The sequence below is a fragment of the Castor canadensis genome, chromosome X (assembly GCF_047511655.1).
Source record: "Castor canadensis chromosome X, mCasCan1.hap1v2, whole genome shotgun sequence".
In the NCBI taxonomy this organism is placed as follows: Eukaryota; Metazoa; Chordata; class Mammalia; order Rodentia; family Castoridae; genus Castor; species Castor canadensis.
In genome coordinates, this window is record NC_133405.1 from 35440866 (window position 1) to 35465105 (window position 24240).

Genomic DNA, 24240 nt, shown 5'->3' on the forward strand with positions numbered 1-24240 from the left:
CAACTTGTGGAATGAAGGGATGAAATGCGCTCTTCTCTTTTTCCTGAACTTCTATTATTGTGTCTGCCACCTCAGATCTGGTGAAATGGCTACTTTGCCCCATTTCTGCCAGGAAGAAGAGTGGAGTCATATATGGGATCAAGGACTAAATTCTAGTTAAATGTTTGCATCAGAGAGGTGGAAACAGAGACAGGCACGGTGACAATGCCTGTGATTCCAGAAGTCAGCCTGAGCTACAAATGAGACTCTCCCTGTAAGAGAGAGAGAGAGAGTCAGAGAGACAGAGAGAGAGAGAGAGAGAAAAGAAGAGGAAGGAGGAGGAGGAGAAGGAAGAGGAGGAGGAAGAGAAGGAGGAGAAGAAACAGTCACGCTTTAGCTATGTTAGGAAATGGGAACTATTTCAGAGATGGGGGCTCTTTTAGGTGTCAATCAAATGATATCCCAAGTTCCCAGTCCACCTTAACTATGAGTAAGGCAGCCCTAGGTGTAGGCTACGACTGAAAGAAGAACAAACTTGGGTTGCCAATGAGTGGCTGACGTGTCAGGTAAATGCACATGTCCCCTCTGACATCCAGCTTGCTTGGGTTCACTAGTTCAGTTCGTTCACTGACTGCAGTCGTCCGTCAGTATCTGTGATTCCAGAACTGTCTTGAGGACAGTCAAATCCCCAGACGCTCCAGTCCCTTATACCAAATGGCATTATATTGTCATAGAACCTATGCAATCCTCATATACTCTCACTCGACTCTAGACATAAGTAGCCTAATTAGTAACACCCAATACGATGTCACTGCTAGGTAAATGGTTGTTATTCTCTGCATTGTTTGGGGAATAATGATAAGAAAAGAGTCCATCTGGGCGCCTGTAATCTTAGCTACTCAGGAGGCAGAGATCAGGAGGATCATGGTTCAAAGCCAAGACTCTATCTAGAAAAAAACCCATTACAAAAAAGGGCTGATGGAGCGGCTTAAGTGGTAGAGCACTTGCCTAGCAAGCATCAAGGCCATGAGTTCAAACCCCACGTCCACCAAAAACAAAATAAATCCATACATATTCAGTACAGATGAAGCTTCTTTTCTAGTATTTGATCTAGGCTTGGTTAAATCGGCAGATGCAGAGTTCACAGATGGGGGGACTGAGTGTGTTTACTGCACACACACCATGGGCCAAGTGCTGTGCTAGGAGCTGGAGCTGCAGCGATGAGAAATGAGCAGAAGAGACAGATAGGCAGGAATTTCAGGACTGCATGAAAAGTATTCTGAGTGGTGTAAGCTTTGTGTGCTGCTGCCCAGCCAGTGGTGGATAGGGCCAGCCTCTGAACCCAATCTGTGTTTTTTTTTTGAGACAGGGTCTGTCTTTGTAGCTCAGGCTGGCCTGGAACCCTAAATCCTTCTGCCTCAGCCTTTCAAGTGCTGGGATTACAGAAGAGACTGGAGAGATGAGGCATGGGTCCATCCCACAGGGCTCTGGCCAATGTAACACGGAAACGAAGAGGTCTTAATGCAGGGCTTTGCACAGGTGAGTGTCATGTTTGTGGCTTCTCTTGAGGACACACTAGAGCTAGACCCACATAGGGAGGTGCTCCTCAGTCAGACACTGGGAGTGGGGACAATTCAGAGAATAGCACTTCCAGGAAGTAGTGACATATCTGAGAGATCTTTCCCTTGCAACAAACCACTGTTGCATACTTAGGCAATAAGATTTATATTGATTTAGTGAGTTATGAGTGGATTTATCTAAAACCCCACAGAACTCAGTGGAGATAACAGTTTTGGCAAAAAAGATTCAGGCCTCACCCTCAAGGAAGACCCCTTCCCATTTGTCACAGGGCTACCCTTCCCCTTCCTAGTCAGAAATGCCCACTTTTATTTATTTATTTCTCCAGTTAGTTAGTTAGATAGATAGATAGATAGATAGATAGGTAGTTTTATTTGAAACAGGGTCTTGGTATATAGTCCAGGGTAGCCTTGAAACTTGTCATCCTCCTGACTCAGTTTCCCCAGTGCTGGGGGTAATAGGCATGCACCACCACACCTGGTCTTATTTACTTTGGTTTTACTTTTACTTTTTTGTTTTGAAATCATTTCAAGTTTGCAGAAAAGCCTTAATGTCTGTATGAAGAACCCTTGCCTAACTCCAGTTTATAAAGTCTGTTTCTTTCTTTCTTCTTCTTCTTTTTTTTTTTTTTTGGTGGTACTAGGCTTTGAACTCAAGACCTCATGCTCGGAGAGTCCAAGATGTCGGCTGAGGGAGGAAGCAGAAAGCGTGCCTCCTAAAGTAAAATCTTGGAGAGACGCTAGAGCTACACCTTACAGGAAAAACCACCGAGAAGAGGCAAAACTTTGACTCCTCCACACCCCCAGCCCACGCATAGCATTTCCACTTCACGTTAAATGGAGAAACCAGGAAGGCTCCCACGCCGCCACTAGACGCCGGTGCCCAGATGGTTTGGGAAGACACAGACCACCAGGTGAGCTAAGTGGCATGTGGTACTTCCACAGACAACCCTGCGCCAGATCAGCATAGCCCCCTGGACAGACCGAGCCCCACCCAGGGAAAAAAGAAAATAAAACTGAATAATAAGCAATAACAAGAAAGACATGCAGCAATGAGGGTGGGGCGCCCTTAGCGCCGAAGGGCAGGGAGGGGAAATCCCTCACAACAAGTTGGCTGGAGAAGGTAGGAGCGGCAGCACATGCCCAGCAACCAGGAGTGGGAAAGCTTGTAAAAGTGGTGGTGGAAGGAAAACGCCACAGGAGATGGGGGAAGACCCACTTCCCATGTGAACTGTAAATAAACAAGCTGGCCTGTGAAAGCTGGTGCAGTATCACCTCCCACAGTGTTCTTGGAAAGGGGAAAGCTTGTAGCAGTGGAGGTTGTGCCCAGGAGAACTCTAAGTAAACAAAGCCTGAGGGACTAGGTGAGTGTCAAGCTCACCCTTGAGATCTGCATAAATAAAGCCTCCAGCAACAGCAGGCTGACAGCAGCAGGCAGGTGAGCCACAGCCTCAGATAGCCATTCACAGAACTGTCTCCAGACTTTTTTTTCCTCCCTTCCTTTAATGAGACAACAACCGAACTACACCTGCATGCTGAAAAACTTACTGAAACTGTATTGAATTTGAACTTGGGACACTTTGTGGGGGTTTCTTGGTTTTGTGTTGTTTTGTTTTGTTTTGTTTTTTCCCCTTTGATGTGACAATGACAGAACTACTTCTGAGACACCATCTTCAGGACTGGAGGCTGAGGGGTGAACACCAAAATTATTAAGACTGAAACTTTATTGCATTTGAACTTGGAGATTTTTTTCATTTATTTATTATTTATATTTTTAAAATTTTTTATTTTCAATCATCTCTCTGTCTCTATAATGCCTATTCAGTTTACTGTTGATTAGTACACTATCTCTCCCTGTTTATATCTTTGAAACTCTTTTTTGTTGTTTGTTTTTTTCTACTTGTTTGTTTATTTGTTTTGCCCTTTTTCTTTAACTTCTTTGCTTTCCCTCCTCTCACCCTTCCATTCTAAATATCACCATTGTTATTATTACAAGCTAGAAAATACTTAATTGCACACAGTACAGGCACAATAATAACACCAAGGGCAATGACGGGAAGACAGAAAAAACAGGGAAACCAGTTTCCCCACAGCAAAAAGTTAGTGCAGGAACCAGAGGGAAATGAAGAAAACAGATACTCAGATCCAGACTCCAACAAAATGAAGATAAACTATGCCAAAGAACCCAATGAAGCCCACAAGAACAATCTAAAAGAAGAAATCCTACAGGCAATCAATGAGAATTTTATAGAGATGATACTGGATATGGTCAACCAAAATGTACAGGAGACACTCAAGAAATTCCAAGACAACAAACATAGACAATTTGAAAAAGCACAAGAAGAAATAAAAGAAACTATAGAAGCACTGTAGAAACACCAAAGTGAAACAAAGAACAGGATTAATAAAGAGATAAATAAGCTCAGGACAAAAATAGACAACATTAAAGAGGAAGTGACTCAGGATATGGAAAACCTGAGAAAAAAGAACGAAACTGAATTGCAAAACAAAACGGAAGGCCAATCCAGCAGAATAGAACAAACAGAAGACAGAATCTCAGAAGTCGAAGATGAAGTGGTAATTAAAGGAAAAACCAAAGGACTACTAGTTAAACAACTCAAGACCTGTGAAAAGAAAATGCAAGAACTCACCAACTCCATCAAAAGACCAAACCTGAGAATCACGGGCATTCAAGAAGGAGAAGAGGTGCAAGCAAAGGGAATGTGTAATATATTCCATAAAATAATAACAGAAAATTTCCCAAATCTAGAGAAAGATATTCCCATACAGATGCAAGAGACCTCCAGAACACCAAACAGACCAGATCAAAATAGAACTACCCCAAGGCATATCATCATTAAAACAACAAGTACAGAGACTGAAGAAAGAATATTGAAGGCGGGAAGAGAGAAAAAACAAGTAACATACAAAGGTAAACCCATTAAAATCACAGCAGACTTCTCAAAGAAACATTAAAAGCAAGAAGAGCTTGGGGTGAGATCTTCCGGGCACTGAATGAAAATAACTTCAACCCCAGGATACTCTACCCAGCAAAACTATCATTCAAAATACATGGAGCAATAAAAGTCTTCCATGATAAGCAGGAACTAAAACAATATGTGAACACAAAGCCACCACTACAAAAGATTCTTCAAGGGATTCTGCACACAGAAAGTGAAACCCAACATAATCATGAAAGGGCAGGCAGCACCAAACTACAGGAAAAGAAAAAGCAAGAAAGTAGAGAGTAACTTCAACTTAGGTACACACAATCAAACCTTCACACAACTAAGACAAATAAATGACAGGAATCACCACATACCTATCAGTACTAACACTTAATGTTAATAGACTTAATTCCCCCATCAAAAGGCACCATTTGATGAAATAGATTAAAAAGGAAGATCCAACAATATGTTGCTTACAAGAGACCAATCTCACCGACAGAAATAAGCATAGGCTTAGGATGAAAGGCTGGAAGAAAATTTACCAAGCCAATGGCCCCTGAAAACAGGCAGGAGTAGCAATACTTATCACTGACAAAAGTAGACTTCAAACCTACATTGATCAAACGAGATAAAGAAGGTCATTCTATACTAATAAAAGGGGAAATAGACCAAAAGGAAATAATAATTATCAACCTATATGCACCCAATGTCAATGCACCCAATTTCATCAAACATACCCTGAAGGACCTAAAAGCATATATTAACTCTAAAACAGTGGTTGTGGGAGACTTTAACACCCCATTATCATCAATAGATAGGTCATCCAAACAAAAAATCAATAAAGAAATCCTAGATCTAAAATATACAATAGATCAAATGGACCTAGTTGATGTCTACAGAACATTTCATCCAACTTCTACACAATATACATTCTACTCAGCAGCCCATGGAACCTTCTCCAAAATAGATCATATCCTAGGGCACAAAGCAAGCCTCAGCAAATATAAGAAAATAGAAATAATACCGTGCATACTATCTGACCACAATGCAGTAAAAGTAGAACTCAACAACAAAAGTAAAGACAAAAAACATGCAAACAGCTGGAAACTAAATAACTCATTACTTAATGAAGAATGGATCATCGATGCAATAAAAGAGGAAATTAAAAAGTTCCTGGAAGTCAATGAAAATGAAAACACAACCTACCGGAACCAATGGGACGCAGCAAAGGCAGTCCTGAGAGGAAAGTTTATAGCCATGAGTGCATATATTAAAACGACTGAAAGATCCCAAATCAATGACCTAATGATACATCTCAAACTCCTAGAAAAACAAGAACAAGAAAATCCCAAAACAAATAAAAGGAGAGAAATAATAAAAATAAGAGCTGAAATCAATGAACTAGAAACCAAAAAAACCATACAAAGAATTAATGAAACACAAAGTTGGGTCTTTGAAAAAATAAACAAGATCGACAGACCCCTAGCAAACCTGACTAAAATGAGGAGAGAAAAAACCCAAATTAGTAGAATCAGGAATGCAAAAGGGGAAATAACAACAAACACCATGGAAGTCCAGGAAATCATCAGAGACTACTTCAAGAACCTATATTCAAATAAATTTGAAATTGTAAAGAAATGGACAGATTTCTAGATACATATGATCATCCAAAACTGAACCAAGAGGATATTAATCACCTGAATAGATCTATAACACAAAATGAAATTGAAGCAGCAATCAAGAGTCTCCCCAAAAAGAAAGGTCCAGGACCTGATGGATTCTCTGCTGAATTCTATCAGACCTTTAAAGAAGAACAGACACCAACCCTCCTTAAACTGTTCCATGAAAGAGAAAGGGAAGGAAAACTGCCTAACACATTTTATGAAGCCAGTATTACACTTATCCCAAAACCAGGCAAAGACACCTCCAAAAAGGAGAACTATAAGCCAATCTCCTTAATGAACATTGACGCAAAAATCCTCAACAAAATAATGGCAAATCGAATTCAGCAACACATCAAAAAGATTATTCACCATGACCAAGTAGGCTTCATCCCAGGAATGCAGGGGTGGTTCAACATATGAAAATCAATAAACATAATAAACCACATTAACAGAAGCAAAGACAAAAACCACTTGATCATCTCAATAGATGCAGAAAAAGACTTTGATAAGATCCAACACCATTTCATGATAAAAGCTCTAAGAAAACTAGGAATAGAAGTAAAAGTACCTCAACATTATAAAAGCTATATATGACAAACCTACAGCCAGCATTATACTTAATGGAGAAAAACTGAAACCATTCCCTCTAAAATCAGGAACCAGACAAGGATGCCCACTATCTCCACTCCTATTCAACATAGTACTGGAATTCCTAGCCAGAGCAATTAGGCCAGAAGAAGGAATAAAGGAATACAAATAGGTAAAGAAACTGTCAAAATATCCCTATTTGCAGATGATATGATCCTATACCTTGAAGACCCAAAAAACTACTCAAAAGCTCCTAGACAGCATCAGTAGCTATAGCAAGGTATCAGGATATAAAATCAACATAGAAAAATCATTAATATTTCTTTTTTTAAAATTTTTATTTTATTCATATGTGCATACAATCATTAACATTTCTACACACTAATAATGAACAAACTGAGAAAGAATATATGAAAACAATTCCATTTACAATAACCTCAAAAAAACTCAAATACCTAGGTGTAAATCTAACAAAGGATGTGAACAACCTCTACAAGGAAAACTATACACTTCTGAAGAAAGAGATTGAGGAAGACTATAGGAAGTGGAGAGATCTCCCATGCTCATGGATTGGTAGAATCAACATGGCAAAAAAGTCTATACTCCCCAAAGTAATCTACATGTTTAATGCAATTCCCATCAAAATTCCAATGACATTCATTAAAGAGATTGAAAAATCTACCGTGAAATTTACATGGAAACACAAGAGGCCACGAATAGCCAAGGCAATACTCAGTCAAAAGAACAATGCAGGAGGTATCACAATACCTGACTTCAAACTATATTACAAAGCAATAACAATAAAAACAGCATGGTACTGGCACAAAAACAGACATGAAGACCAGTGGAACAGAATAGAGGACCCAGATATGAAGCCACACAACTATAACCAACTTGTTTTTGACAAAGGCGCTAAAAATATACGATGGAGAAAAAGCAGCCTCTTCAACAAAAACTGCTGGGAAAACTGGTTAGCAGTCTGCAAAAAACTGAAACTAGATCCATGTATATCACCCTATACCAAGATTAACTCAAAATGGATCAAGGATCTTAATATCAGACCCCAAACTCCAAAGTTGATACAGGAAAGCGTAGGAAATACTCTGGAGTTAGTAGGTATAGGTAAGAACTTTCTCAATGAAACCCCAGCAGCACAGCAACTAAGAGATAGCATAGATAAATGGGACTTCATAAAACTAAAAAGCTTCTGCTCATCAAAAGAAATGGTCTCTAAACTGAAGAGAACACCCACAGAGTGGGAGAAAATATTTGCCAGCTACACATCAGACAAAGGACTGATATCCAGAATACACAGGGAACTCAAAAAACTAAATTCTCCCAAAATTAATGAGCCAATAAAGAAATGGGCACGTGAACTAAACAGAACTTTCTCAAAAGAAGAAATTCAAATGGCCAAAAAACACATGAAAAAATGCTCACCATCTCTAGCAATAAAGGAAATGCAAATGAAAACCACACTAACATTCCACCTCCCCCCTGTTAGAATAGCCATCATTAGCAACATCACCAACAATAGGTGTTGGTGAGGATGCGGGGAAAAAGGAACCCTCTTACACTGTTGGTGGGAATGTAAACTAGTACAACCACTCTGCAAAAAAAATTGGAGGCGTCTTAAAAAGCTAAACATTGATCTACCATATGCTGCAGCAATACCATTCTTGGGGATATACCCAAAAGACTGTGACACAGGTTACTCCAGAGGCACCTGCACACCCGTGTTTATTGCAGCACTATTCACAATAGCCAAGTTATGGAAACAGCCAAGATGCCCCACCACTGATGAATGGATTAAGAAAATGTGGTCTTTTTACACAATGGAATTTTATGCAGCCATGAAGAAGAATGAAATGTTATCATTCGCTGGTAAATGGATGGAATTGGAGAACATCATTCTGAGTGAGGTTAGCTTGTCCCAAAAGACCAAAAATCATATGTTCTCTCTCATATGTGGACATTAGGTCAAGGGCAAACACAACAAGGGGATTGGACTTTGAGCACATGATAAAAACCGGAGCACACAAGGGAGGGGTGAGGATAGGTAAGACACCTAAAAAATTAGCTAGCATTTGTTGCCCTTAACGCAGAGAAACTAAAGCAGATACCTTAAAAGCAGCTGAGGCTAACAGGAGAAGGGGACCAGGAACTAGAGAAAAGGTTAGATCAAAAAGAATTAACCTAGAAGGTAACACCCACGCACAGGAAATCAATGTGAGTCAATGCCCTGTACAGCTATCCTTATCTCAACCAGAAAAAACCCTTGTTCCTTCCTATTATTGCTTATACTCTCTCTTCAACAAAATTAGAGATAAGGGCAAAATAGTTTCTGCCAGGTACCGTGGGGTGCGGGGAAGAGGGAGGGGGCAGGAGGGGGAAGGGAGGGGGTGGGGGAAGGGGGGAGAAATGTCTCAAACATTGTATGCACATATGAATAAAAAAAAACGACCTCATGCTCGCTAGGCAGGTGCTCTACCACTTGAGCCACTCCTGTATCCCTTTTTATGTGTGTTTGTTATTTTTTGAGATTGGGTCTCACTTTTTGTCCAGGCTGGCCTTGAACCTTGATCCTCCTGATCTCTGCCTCCTAAGTAGCTAGTATTACGGAGGTGTGAGCCATAGGTGCCTGCCCTATAAGGCTCATTGAGGGAGGCCACTAGTCTTTCCTGAGAATTTCAGGTTCCTTTGTCTTCATCTCAGTCAGCATGAAACCTGAGCAGTCCAAATAAAGCCAGGTGGACAGAAGCCAGGCCTGGTTGACCTAGGAGGCAGCATGAACGTGTGGGACAGAAGGCCATTTCTAAGTCAGGAAGCACTGCCCAAGGCCAAGGGTGCCAAGGTTGCACTGCACACCTTAACTAGAGTGTCCCCATCACCTTCTTACCCCATCCACTCAGGCACCAATTCAGGGCTTCATAAACTTACTCAGGCCAGTGGGGCGCCAAGTCAGTCTTCAGAGACCGGGGCGGGGTGCAAGGGAGTTGTCAGGTGTCCTTAGCTGAAATGAACATTCTGGAGACCTGGCATAGAGAAGAACATGAAATTCTTCTCAGACCCCAGTGGTAGTCAGTACAGTGCTCCTGAAACTTTTAGGGGAGGGGGTGCTGGGGATGGAATCCAGGGCCTGGTGCATGCTAGGCAAGTGCTCTACCACTAAACTTCATCCTTAACCCCTAGAAACATTTTAGAAAGTGACCTACCCTGAGAACATTTTCATTATCACACACGCACTTAACATTGTCACAAAAGTTTCAAAATAATACCTTTACTGATTATGATACAAAAATAGTTTGTTTCTTTCTGTTTTACTAAAAAAAATATGCTCAAGGGAGCCAGGATGATGATACATGTCTGTAATCCCAGCTACTCAAGAGGTAGGGGATGAGGGGGGATCCGGATTTGAGGCCAGCCTGGGAAAAAGTTAGTGAGATTCCCCCCAGTCTCAACAAGTAGGCTGGGCATGGTGGTATGCATTTGTAATTCCAGCTATACAGGAGGTATAGGTAGGATGATTGTGGTTCAAGGCTGGCCCTGTGTGAAAAAGTACAAGACCCTTTTTGAAAAATAACTAAAGCAAAAAAGGATTGGGGTGTGGCTCAAATGATAAAGCACTTGCCTAGTAAAACATAAGGTCCTGAGTTCGAACTCCATTAGTACTAAATAAAACAAGCAAAAACAAGTCAGTTGTGGGGGCAGTAGCCCACTCTGGTGGCCCCAGCTATCTAGGAGGCAGAGGTAGGAGGATCACAATTTGAGACAGCCAGCTCAGGCAAAGTTAGGAGGGGACCCTACCAGAAAAACAAACTAAAAACAAAATAATTGGGGATATAACTCATGTGGTGGTCCTGAGTTCAATCCCCAGTACCACAAAAGAAAAAAAGAAAGGAAAATGCTTGATTTCAAAAGCTTATAAATGTACCGAATTAATCCTTTCAGGTTGTACACAAGAGAAGCACGTAAGAGCTAGTGGAAAGCACGTGTTTATTGCCAGTGGCTCATGTAATCCTAGATACTTGAGAGGCTAAGATCAGGATTGTGGTTCAAGTCCAGCCTGGGCAAAAAGTTCACAAGACCTCATTCCAACCAATAGTTGAGCTACTCTTAAGGCTGAGAACAGGAGGATCACAGTTCCAGGCCAGCCTGGGCAAAGAGACCCCATCTCAATGGAAAAAAGCTGGGCATGGTGGCACATGTCTGTCATCCAGCTACAAGTGGAAGCCTAAAATAGGAGAATTGCAGCCCAAGCTAGCCTGAACAAAAAGCAAGAGTCTATCTCCAAAATAACCAGAGCTAAAAGGGCTGGAGGCATGGTGCTAGAGTGGACCACTTGCCTAGTGGGCATGAAGTCCAAGTTCAAACTCCAGTACCACTAAAAAAGAAAGAAAAAAGAGCCAGGCACCAGTGGTTCAAGCCTGTAATCCTAGCTACTCAGGAGGCAGAGATCAGGAGGATCACACTTTGAAGCCAGCCCAGACAAATAATTTGTGAGACCCTATCTTGGAAAAAAAAAAGACACACAAAAAAAGAGCTGGTAGAGTGGCTCAAGTAGTAAGAGTACCTGCCTAGCAAACGTGAGATCCTGAGTTCAAATCCCAGTGATGAAAAAAAAGTGTATGTTTAGTGGCAGCAGGGGCTGGAAATGTTCCATATGGTGAATTGGTTCCATGTGCATGGATATGTGTAAAATATATATCTATACACCTAAGACCTGTGTACACTAAGACCTGTGTACTTTATCATAACGCTTCAGGGATGGCTCATGGATTTAAGGACAAGAATGCAGGTGGTCTCTGCTCGGAACTAGAACCAAGGGACAGCAAGCGAGCATGCTCACTGGGAGCGCAGGACAGTGGATTCAGACAGACTTGAAACCTGGCTTGCTACTGAACAGCTGGGTGACTGTGGAATGCAATGGGACCTTCCTGAGCTCTACTTTCTTCATCTTTTTTTTTTGGTCGTACAGGGGTTTGAACTCAGGGCTTCACATTTGCTAGGCAAGCGTTTTACCATTTAAGACTCATGCCCAGCCCATTTTGCTTTAGTTTGTAAATGTTTTTCATTTACAAATGAGAAGCGGGGAGAAATGACCCAAGCCTTGTATGCACATATGAATAATAAAATAAAAAAAATGTTTTTCAGATAGGGTCTCATGCTTTTGCCCAGGCTGGCCTTGGACTCCAGTCCTCCTACCTCCAATTCCCAAGTACCTGGGATTACAGGCATGCACCACAACTCACAGCTTGTTTTTTTGAGGTGGGGTCTTGCCAACTTTTGTTCAGGTTGGTGTCTAACCAACTATCTCTATCTCCTGCGTAGCTGGGATTACAGGTGTGCACACTTTCCTCACCTTTATTTGTCAAAATTTTTGTTTATTTTATTTTTTGGTGATGCTGGGGACTGAGGTCAGGGACTTGCATTTGCTAGGCAAACACTCTAGCACCCGAGCCACACTTCCAGCCGTGCTCGCCTCTCACATAGGGATAATAGCTGTTATGATGATGCAATGACCTATGGATATGAAGCAAGTGCTCAGCAGTCTGTGCCTCCCACGCATTCTGGAAGTGGGAACTGCAGAGACTCAGTACCTTCTTCCTCTATTCCTCCACAGCGTGTGTTTCAGCATTCCCACTACAGACTGGATCTCTCCACTTTTCTGGTCCATAGAGTGGGAAACAGTGCTCTTCAGCTCAGAGTTCAGAGACTATTTCTTTCTGGTCTCAAATCCAAATTGCTGACAGCAAACACCTGATTGATTCACCGTGGGTCAGCCACGGGGGAGCGGGCAGGGGGCAGAGGGCAAGGTAAAGTCCAGCGCACTAACTGTGGTTCATAGGGGCCTGATGTGCCTTGAATTGATCCCCCTCAAAAAGAAGATGTACTGATGTCCTAACCTGCAATACCTCGGAACATAACCTTATTTTGAAAGAGGTTCTTTACCAAGGTAATCAAGTGAAAATAAACTCAATAGGATAAGTCTCCATCCAGTATAACTAGTGTCCTCTTATGTAGGGAAATACGGACAAGGAGGCAGAAACACAGAGAGGGAAGATGATGCAGAGACCCGCAGGGAGAAGACTGCCAGGTGAAGACAGAGGATTGAACTATGCATCTGTAAGCCACGGGGCACCACTGACTGCCAGAGAGCCACCAGACGCTTATAATAGGCAAGAGAGGACTTCAGAGGCAGCATGGTCCTGCCATTAGCCTCCAGAACTTCCAGGTAATGAATTTCTGTTCTTTTCAGTCAACTGGTTGGTGGTGTTTTGCTATAGCAACTCTAGGGAGTGTGTGCATGGCCCATCCTTGGGGACAGGTAGGAACGGTTCCCAGGGAAGGGAAGGGAAGGGAAGGGAAGTAAGAGCAGGAAGGGCTCTACTGTGGGCAGATGCCAAAAAAGCAGCCGCAGTGCTCAGCAAGTCCTTTAGACCAATCTCTGGCAGTCACTGTCCTTGCAGAACGAGCCCATAAGGCTTAGTGTCATAACAACCCCAGCAAGTGGTCCTCAAGTGGACTCAATAGAAGGCCTCTGTTCCTAGACTCTGTGACCACTTGAGATCGACTGTAAAGTGTTTATTTAACACACCGTTGCCCTAGGCTTGGGGATTGCAGACAAGGGCGTGTGGGTGTTTGTGGGGCACTGAGTTGAGGATAAGGATTTAAAGTGAAACACCAAAATTCTAAATGTGAAACTCACCTCAAATCAAGCCTACTCTTAATAAGGAAGACCCTGTCTCTACTTCCAATATTTGTAATTCATAAGTATATTCTTAGCAAATAATCATCCACAAACATTTGTGCATGCTAATCCTTTATAAGATTTGTTTATAAAAAGTGTGGTGAAGATATGAGGGATGTAAATGAAGACCTGACTGTAAAGACACACTATGTTTAAGAATGGAAAGACTCAATATCATGAAGCTGTCACTTGGGGCATATAGAATTCATAGGGTTTTGTTGTTGTTTTTCCTAAGACAAGGTCTCTCTATGTAGTCTAGACTGGCCTGGAACTCACAATCCTCCTGCCTCAGCCTCCCGAGTGCTGGGATTATAGATGTGCACCACTATACCCAGTGTTAATGAGGTTTAAAAAAAAAAAACATACATAGCCTGGTGCTGGTGGCTCACGCCTGTCATCCTAGCTACTCAGGAGGCAAAAGTCAGGAGGATCTCAGTTCAAGGTCAGCTCAGGCAAATAGTTCATGAGACCCTACCTTGAAAATATCCAACATAAAAAAGGGCTCAAGTGGTAGAGCACCTGTCTAGCAAGCATGAAGCCCTGAATTCAAACCACAGTGCCACCAAAAAAAAATATGTAGCATCAGACTATAAACACTGGTCTGCATTGTTTTCAGTTACAATGTATCTTGAGTTTCCTGCACGTGGGTGGAAAGAGACAGGGCTTTAGAAAGATGTATGCCAAGTAATGTTACCTCTAGAGAAGCTGTAGGTAGGTTTGGGAGAAAGTTAATAAAAGCTAACTTTACCTTTTTCTCTTTTCATAAATGGATTTATGTATAGTTTGTGCAGTTAGTGATAAATTTGTATTTTAAGATTTGAACTTTAACCAACTGATTTATTCAATATTCCACATACCCTTTGCACCTGCATTCATTCAATTCATTTTTTCACTTAGGTTTTTTTTTTCTGCAGTGAAAGTGATGGTAAAGCTTATTAGGGAAGGAATACATTTTCAATAGACCGAAACCAGGTCATTTCTAGAATGAGAACGAGAATGACCTTATTATTGAGCACTTTCTACATGCATGGCCTAATGTCAGGATATATGAGAAATTTAAAATATGGTTTGGCTTTGCCTGGCTTGGTGGTGCACACTTGGAAGACTGAGGCAATAGAATCCAGACTCCCAGGCCAGCCTGGGCTATGTGGTGAGACCCTGTCTCAAAAATATGGTTTGGTTTTAGTTGATTACCAACTTTAAATCCGTGTAGGAGAATTACAGGGCAATTTGCTACTCCTTCAAAGTAGGAAAATTAGCATATGATGGTTGAGATCAGACATTAAAAAATACTTGAGATCAAAAGGTTTCCCAGGCTCAAGAAAGAAGAAACTGACTTTACCTTAACTGAAAGTTATAAGCTAGAGAAAGAATGTGTCCACGTGAAGGAGAACATGCCTGTAATCCTACCTACTCAGGAGGCAGAGATCAGGAGGCTCGCAGTTGGAAGCCAGCCCCAGGCAAATAGTTCGTGAGAAACCCTTTACAAAAAGGGCTGGTGGAGTGGCTCAAGGTGAAGGCCCTCAGTTCCAGCCCCAGTACCACAAAAGAAAAAAAAAAGAGAGAGACAGAGAAACAGGAAATGGAGAGAAAATGTCATGGGATCCATCCAGTGCAATAAAGTCCAACGGCCTCACTTGGCTTATTGAAATGTCTGAATTTAGCCTTGTTCAGTGTGTATCTAAATCCTCACATCCTGCCCAACCCCAGGAGTGGACAGGAGAGGCAGATCCCCTAACGGGGGGTTCTACAGATAAAGATTAGTAAGGAGCAAGTCCCAACTGAAACTGCTCAGGGAGGGGCTGTATTTTTAGCTTCAGGGAGATCAAGCGCAAATGCTAAAACAGGTTCAGACAGCAGATCACAAATGGATGCAAAACTGCGTTGTGGAGCTGAGAGTTTATTGTGAGCCAGAGCTATGGCCAGGGAAAGGGACGTTGCAAGCAAGGAGGGTGTGGGCAATGACATTGAATCATCCTGGGATGGGTTCCATGGGGCACCAGTTGTGTTGGGCTGTCTTAAAGACTGTGTTTGGGCTGGGGGTGTAGCTCAGCAATAGAGTGCTTGCCTCGCATGCTTGAAGCCCTGGGTTCAATCCCCAGCACCACACATAATAATAACAATAATAATGAAATAAGTCAAAACCAAGGCTGTATTCAAGGTGGCCAGTTTACCGCTGCAGTGGGGATGATGTATCAGGCACTCGTTGCTGGCTGTCTTCAGACATTAGAGACATCCAGTTAAGGCTCCTGATTAAATGTGACCCCCCCCCAAACACATAGATCCGCTTGCCAGGCCAGCATGAGTCGTCTTTTTCTCTTGACCTTTATTTCTCTTTGTTTTATCAAAAGGAAATATATTTGATCATGTTCTCTTCTTACAAAAGTAATATATGTGGGTTATAGAAAATATGGACAAGCCAAAAAGGACCATAAAGATTGCCATAATCCTACAATTCAGACGACTGCTAAAACTTTTATATTAGTTCATATCCTTTTCATGCGCATCTGCCTATAGCATGTACATATGGCCACAGGCATATTTACTTTTGGTATTCTATTTTTCTTTCTCTATTGTCTAAAACTTCTTTGAGCTGGGCACCAGTGGCTCACACCTGGAACCCTAGCTAACTCAGGAAGCAGAGATCCAGAGTTTCAAAGCCAGCCAGAGCAAATAGATCACGAGAGCCTGTCTCAAAAAACCCATCATGAAAAAGGGCTGGTGGAGTGGCTCAAGTGGTAAACTGCCTGCCTAGCAAACATAAGGCCCTGAGTTCAAACCCCAGTACTGCAAAGAGAAAAAATTTTCTTTAATTACACAAATGATATACGAATACATTTTCATAAAGATTTTTTCTTTGTACTGGAGTTTGAACTCGGGGCCTCGTGCTTGCTAGGCAAACACTGCCACTTCAGCCATGCTCCAGCTCCCTACCCCTTCTTGTTCTTTAAGTTACTTTTTAGATAGGGTCTTGCCTTTTTGCCCTGGACCTCAATCATCCTACCTATATCCTCCTGTGTAGCCGGGACCACGGGCACATACCATTAGGCCCAGCTTATTGGTTGAGATGGGGTATCCCTAACTTTTTCCCTGGCCTGGCCTTGAACCACAATCATCCTGATCCTCACCTCCCACGTAGCTGGAATTACAGGCATGTGTCACCATACCCAGCTTTTCATAAAGTTTTTTTTTTACACAATATAGAATTATATAGAGTAAGACGTGACTGACCCCAGAAGCAACACAAAGAAAGTATCTTCATATTTATCCTTGCCACTTCTTTTTTGAAGCATTTAGATGCAGGGCACTGGTGGCTTGCACTTGTAATCCTAGCTACTCAGGAGTCAGAGATCAGGAGGATTACGTATCGAAGCCAGCCTGGGCAAATAGCTCTCGAGACTCTATCTCAAAAAAACCTATCACAGAAAAGGGATGGCTCACAGAAAATTGGAGTGGCTCAAGGTGTAGGCCTTGAGTTCAAAACACAGTATCACAAAAACAAAAAGCATTTATATGTTTATGTTATATACTTACTAAAATAGCGACCTCAGGGTCCTACCATCATATTTTATAGCTATTTCTACTCATGATTCTGTCATGAACATATTATCATAATAATAAATAGAATTTGCATGATCATTTTTAATAGCCACACAGTATTCTAGTAGGTGAATGCACTGTGATTTATTTAAGTCATATTGCACTGTCGAACATTTAGGTTGTTTCCAACCTCTGTTACAAATAGCACTTCATTACGCATCCTCCTGTGCATGTCATTATGCACACGAGTGATCATTTTCTTGGACTAAATTCTCATGGGTAGAAACGTGGGATTGAACGGTGTGAACATTCCGAGGCTCAAGTGGCTTCCACAAAGGACATATCAGTCTACACCCACGCCTGCAGCACGCCAGTGCTCATTTTCCTCCATCCCTGCCCATGCTGGGTATTTTCAATCTTTGCCAATCTGTGGGCTCAATGATAGGTTATCGTTGCTTTAATTAACATTTAAAATTGTTCCTGAGGTTTATTCAGTTATTTAACAAATACAATTCACAACCTGCTGTATACCAAACACTATATTAGGCATCAGAGATACAATGAGGGAACACAAATGGCCACAGATGTTGATCTTATGGGGCTTCTAATCTAATGAAAGAGGCAGATGATAATGAAATGTCATAATAATGAAGGTAGAACTATAACTGGGATGAGGACCATGAAGAAGTATGCAGAGCTCTGAAAGCATAAGTTAGGAGGACTTGGGCTATCAGGGGGGCTTCTCTGAGGAAGTGATGCTTAAGCTGGTAAGTAAATGGAGAGTTGGCATTGCAAGGAGAGGCAGCATGCACAGAGACCTTTTAGACCAGGTGCAGAGGCTCATGCCTGTCATCCTAGCTATGCAGGAGGTGGTGCAAATAGGACAATGACAGTCCAGGCCAGCCCGGGCTAAAGCACAAGACTCTATTTGAAAAATAAGTAAAGCAAAAACGGCTGGGGCATGGACCACGTGGTAGAACTCTTGCCTAGTAAGTGCTAGACCCTGAGTTCAATCCCCAGTACCGTGACCATCCCCCCCACCCCCTTGCAAAAAAAAAGGGAGGAAGAAAAGACTCTTTGGTAGGAGGGAACATAGTCAGGCACTTGAAAGCAGTCCAGTGTACTTAGCACAGAGAGTGGGGTAGTGAGGGCCAGAACAATTGGGGATGATCAAGTGGGTTAAGGGGTGTTGTCTTTACCCTAAGTGCCGAGGGAATAATCGAAGCACTTAGAGTGGGGGTGTGTCATGATCAGACCCCAATGGACAGCAGATTGGGCAGAACCCTGAGTGGATGCAGGGAGATAGTCCAAGGGGGCAGTTGTTGAGCTGAGCAGTGATGGGAGCTTGGGTCAGTGTGGTATTCTTGCAGATGGAGACCAATACACACATACAGACTCTGGCAGTATCAGGACAGATACTATGGAACCAGAAATGAACTCAAAAGTAATTGGCACTAAGTCTTGGCCTATCCTCATTCTGACTCTTTCTTGAATCTATTCTATAAATCCTGATCCAGCTCAGGCCTCCTCCAGTTTTTTGGATTTTTACTTTTTATTTTTTGCACCTGACACCACAGAGTTTTTAAAAATAACTTTATTAAGGCATAATTTACATACCATATGATTGGCCTCTTAAAATGTATAATTCAATGGCTTTAAGCCTTTCACAGATATGAAACTTTCAAAGAATCTAATTTTAGAACATTTACATCATCTCATAAAGAAACCCCATATGTCTGGCATGGTGGTACATGTCTGTAATCCCAGCACTCCAGAGGGAGAGGCAGGAAGATAGCGAGTTCAAGGTCAGCCTAGGCTACATGTTGAGGTCTTGTGTCAAAAAGCCAAAAAGAAAAAAAAGAGAGAAAAGAAAGAAAAGAAGGAAGGAAGGAAGGAAGGGAATCCCCATGTGCATTGACAGCCATACCCCATTGCCTTCCAGTCCTTCCAGCCCTTGGCTATAATAATTACTACTAATAATTACTCATTAGTAGTTGTTAACCTACTTTCTGTCTACAGATATCTCTGTTCTGGAAATTTCATAAAATTAGAATCACGTAGCATGTCTTTTTTTTTAGTAATTTCTTTCACTTAGTATCATCTGTTCAAGTTTCATCTAGGTTGTAGCATGTATCAGAACCTCATACATTTTTATTGCAAAATAATATTCAGTTATATGAATACCACATTTTATTTATTTATGCATTGGTGGTACTGGGGTTTGAACTCAGGGCCTCACACTTGCTAGGTAGGCGCTCTGCCACTTGAATTGCTAGACCATATGGTAACTCTGTGTTTAGCATTTGAGGAAATGCACCCCTGAACATTACCACCAGCTGTGGATGAGTCTCCCAATGGCTTCCCATTCTTGCCAATACTTGTTACTATGTCTTTTTAAAATTATAGCCGTCTTATTAGATGTGAGGACTATCTTATTGTGTTGTGTGTGTCAGTGTGTGTGTGTGTGTGTGTGTTCGCAAAGCAGGCTCTTTATTGCTTAAGCCACACCTCCAGTCCTTTGCTTTGGATATTTTGGAGATGGGGACTTGTGAACTATTTTTGTGAACTATTTTGTCTGGACTGGCCTCGAACTGTGATCCTCCTGATCTCAGCCTCCCAAGTAGCTGGGATATAGGCCACTAGTGCCTGGCTCAGCAGTGGTTTGGATTTGCATTTCCCTGATGGCTAAGAATATTGATCAACTTTTTATAAGCATATTAGCCACTTCCCTATCTTCTTATGAGACATGTCTACTTAGACCTTTGCTTATTTAAAAAATTGCGTTATTTTGCTTTTAGATTTGAAATAATTATTTATATACTTTAGTAACAAGTCTCTTGTCAAATATTTCCTCCATTCTGTGAGATATCTTTTCACTCTCTCATTGGTATTCTATAATGCATAAAAATGTTTAAATTTTGATGAAGTCCAACAATCTGTTTTTTCTTTTCCGCTTATGGTTTTGGTGCCGTATCTAAGAATATTGTCTACTACATGGTCACAAATTTTATTCTTGTTTTCTTCTGAGAGTTTTATAGTTGCAGTTCTTACCTTTAAGTCTTTGATTCATTTAAAGTTTATATATATATATATGTTTTGTGGTAGGAGTCCAACTCTTCTTTTGCATGTGGATACCCAGTTGTCCCAACATCATTTCTCTGCTGTTGAATTATCTTTTTTTATTAGGATATATTTATTGTATGGGGTTGGGGGGGAGGATTCATAGTGACCATTCCAATTAGGCTTATCCTGTTGAATTATCTTGATACCTGCTACCACCACCCCCAAACCTAGCCCCCAAGGTGATGATATTAGGAGGGGAGGCATTTAGGAAGTTAGAGTCCCCTGGAAAAGAGACCCACAAAAGCTAACTAACCCCTCCCACTATATGAGGACACAATGACAAAGTGCCATCTATAAATCAGAAAACAAATCTTGACAGCACCTTGATTGTGGGCTTCCCAGCCTCTTGAACTGTGAAAAATAAATTTGTTTTTTATAAGTTACCCAGTGTGGGGTTTTCTGTTAATCGCAACCTGAACAGACAAGAAGACATTCTTTTTGAAAATCAATTGACTATAAGCCACAGGGTTTATTTTTGGACTCAAATCTATTTGATCTATCTTTATGTCTGTTCTTATGCTAGGACCTCACTGTCTTTCTTGATTTTTGCAGTTTTGTGATGAGTTTTTTTAATTAGGTTATAGTCATTGTACAGGGTGGATTCATTGTGACCATTCCAAATAGGCTTACGTTGTACATTGGTTAGGTTATCCCCACTGCCTCTTCCCCTTGTGATGAGTTTTGAAATGGGGAAATGAGGGTCCTCCAACTTTGTTTTTGTTTTTCAAGACTATTCTGAGTCTTTTGAATTTCCATATGAATTTTAAGATTAGCTTTTCAGTTTCTGGAAAAAAAGAGTAGCTTGGATTGAATCTGTAGTTTAGCTTGGATGTTACTGCCTTTTTACAATATTAAGCCATAATAACAATATAATGAGAAATAGATGTAACAAAAGAAGTGCAAGATTTATACACTGAAAACTATACAACGTTGTTGATGATTGCTGACTTAAAATCTCCACTTGCTATACATCTCTATTTCCTATTTCTTCTTGAGTAAACCTCTGTAGATTGTGCTTTTCTAGAGGAATTTTTCCACTTCATCAAAGTTATCTAATTTGTTGACATGTAGTTGTCTATATACAGTTGTCTATAGTATTTTCTTATAATCCTTTTTATTTATATAAAAGTTGGTAGTGATTCGTCCTCCCCCCCCAGTTCATTCATGATTTTAGAAATTTGAGTGCTGTCATTTTTTTGTCTATCTAGTTAATCGTTAATTTTGTTGATTTTTTCAAAGAATCAACTTTTGAATTCATTGATTTTGTCTACGTTTTGTTTTCTATCTCATTAATTTATAGTCTAATCTTTATTAATTTTTCCTTTGGTGGTTTGAGTTTAGTTTGCTTTTCTTTTTCTAGTTTCTTAAGTTTAAATTATTGATTTGAGAACTTTTTTTTTTTGGCACACTGGAATTTGAACTCAGGGCCTCACACTGGCTAGGCAGGCACTCTTACTGCTTGAGCCACTCTGCCGGCCCTTTTTTTGTAATGGGTATTTTTGAGATAGGGTCTCAGGAACTATTTGCCTGGGCTGGCTTTGAACCACGATCCTCCTGATCTCTGCCTCCCGAGTAGCTAAGATTACAGCCATGCACCACCAGTGCCCAGCTCTTCTTCTTCTTCCTTCTTATTCTTCTTCTTCCTCCTCCTTCTCCTCCTTCTTCCTCCTCCTTCTCCTCCTTCTTCCTCCTCCTTCTCCTCCTTCTTCTCTTCTTCTTCTTCTTGTTCTTTTCTTCTTCTTTCTTCTTCTTCTTCTTTTAAAATATAGCTGTTAATGGCTGCATGTTTCCCTCTAAGCACTGCTTTAGGTTCCCCCTTAGGTTTGGTTATATTGTTTCATTATTTTCATTCATTGTAAGACATTTTCTAATTTATCTTGTTTTGTTTTATTTTGTTTTTGGTGGCACTGGAGTTTGAACTCAGGGGCTTGCTGATTGCTAGGCAGGTGCTCTACCACTTGAGCCACATGCCCAGTCCAGTAATTTATTTTGTAATTAATTCTTTGGATCATTGTTATGCATATGAATTTGTTGTTTGATTTCTACAGATTTATGAACTTCTCGACAATTCCTCTAATTTATCTCTAATTTCATTCCTTTGTGGTTGGAGTACATAATTTGCATGGTTTCAGTCCTTTTATATTTATTGAGGCTTGTTTTATGGCCTAGCACATGGCCTGTCTTGTAGAATGTTCCATGGGCACTTGAGAAGAGTGTGCATTCTTCTGTTGTGAGATGGGGTGTTCGTAGATGGTCTGTTTGATCTAGATGGTTTATAATGGTGTTCGGGCTTTATTTTTCATTTGTAAAATCTTTCCCCTATTCATTCCATCCCTTTAGAGGTTTTGTGTTAGGTGCCCCAGAGATATTAACAACCATATCTGATTGTGTTCCTCCTCTGTTTGGATAGGTTAGCTTCTCATTTGTCACATGATAAAGAAGGCTCCTCAAGATGAATGCTGGTACTCACGCCTGTAATCCTATCTACTTGGGAGGCAGAGATCAGGAGGATCACAGTTCAAGAGCAGCCCAGCTAAATAGTTCGCAAGACCTATCTCAACACACATACACACACACACACACACACACACACACACACACACACACACACAAGAGTTGGTGGAATGGTTCAAGTGGTAGAGTGCCTGCCTAGCAAGCATGAGGCTCTGAGTTCAAACCCTAATACTGCTCCCCCCACAAAAAAAAGAAAGAAGGCTCCTCAATACAGCACTCAAGGCAGTGATCTGGATCTGGTTATTGGCAATTTCTAGTTTTCTCCAACACTGCCTTCCGGACACACTGAACAACTTAGAATTCTTTTAACACACCATGCTCTTTCTTCCTTCTGGTCTTCACACATGCTATTCCCTTTATCTAGACTATCTCTAATCTCAATTTCCTCTTCCCCAAATAACTCTTACTCATCCTAATAAGGCCTACAAAGTCTTTCCAAACCCAGGTGTGATTGGCTTGTTCCTCTGCTGCAATTTCTCAGTACTCTGTGTTTATTGACCTGTGTCTACTGCACAGCAATTCTCCCCACAAAAGAAATTATAACCAATAGCCAGCTGTGGTGGTGTGTACCTCTAATCCCAGCTACTTGAGAGGTGGAGACAGGAGGAACACAAGTTTGAGGCCAGACTGGGCAACTTTGCAAGACCCATCTCAAAATCAAATGTAAAAAGGGCTGAATATAGCTCTGTGGTAGAATATTTGCCTAGCATTCATGAAACCCTAGGGTCCATCCCCAGCACCATGCGGGGGGTGGGGGGAGCAAGACCTAGCTATTGGAAATTTGTCTATCTCTCCCCCCAGGCTGGGAACTCCCTGAAGAAAGGAGCAGACCTGGTTCATCCCTGTTTCTCCAGCATCCATCAAGTGACTGAGCAAAAAGGGAAGTGTAAGGTTTTCTTGAATAAACAGATAAGCATCTGGGCTCCAGTGATCCACAGGCCAGTGGAACAGACTGGTTTTGATGATGGATAGATAATGGGGGCTGAGGGAGGCGGACATGTCAGGACAACTACTGTGATTCTGACCAGTGCAGTGGGGTAAATGATGCTACCTTCTCTGAGAGGTAGAACACTGGTGAAAATCTGGTTGGGGGTCAAACAGGGGAAGAGAGCATATTCTTAGGTGTTTTGGATTTGTTTCTTTTGAAATATTTGAGTGGAGATGCCAGATGGGGAGGGGCATACTTGAGGCTGGAGCTCAGGAGGGGACTTTGGGCTGAAGGTGAAAATATGTACTCTTGAATATTGTCCTCGACAACAGTGCTTTTCCCATGATTCTTTATTGCAATGACCTTTTAAAAAAGTTGAAGGCCTGACTTAGAAGTAAAATGCAGGGAAGGTGTTTCTGCAAAGATAGCTTCATATTCAGGTTTCCAGTGGTCTAATTTGATTGATGAATTGAACTTAGAGCCGGTGGCTCATGTCTGTAATCCTAGCTACTGAGGAGGCAGAGATCAGGAGGATCACGGTTTGAAGCCACCCAGGCAAATAGTTGGGGAGACCCTATCTTTTTTTTTTTTCCTTTTTCTTTTATTATTCATATGTGCATACAAGGCT

The 24240-nt window shown here is 41.4% G+C and overlaps 1 long non-coding RNA gene across 1 annotated transcript; it reads left to right on the forward strand.

Annotated features, from left to right (window-relative positions):
• The first annotated feature begins 1407 nt into the window (after window positions 1-1407).
• LOC141419744 (uncharacterized) lies at window positions 1408-24223 on the forward strand. Its single transcript, XR_012444405.1, has 4 exons — window positions 1408-1518; window positions 2201-2470; window positions 12781-12991; window positions 23486-24223. It is a non-coding gene; the product is annotated as an uncharacterized lncRNA (long non-coding RNA).
• Window positions 24224-24240: the final 17 nt, after the last annotated feature.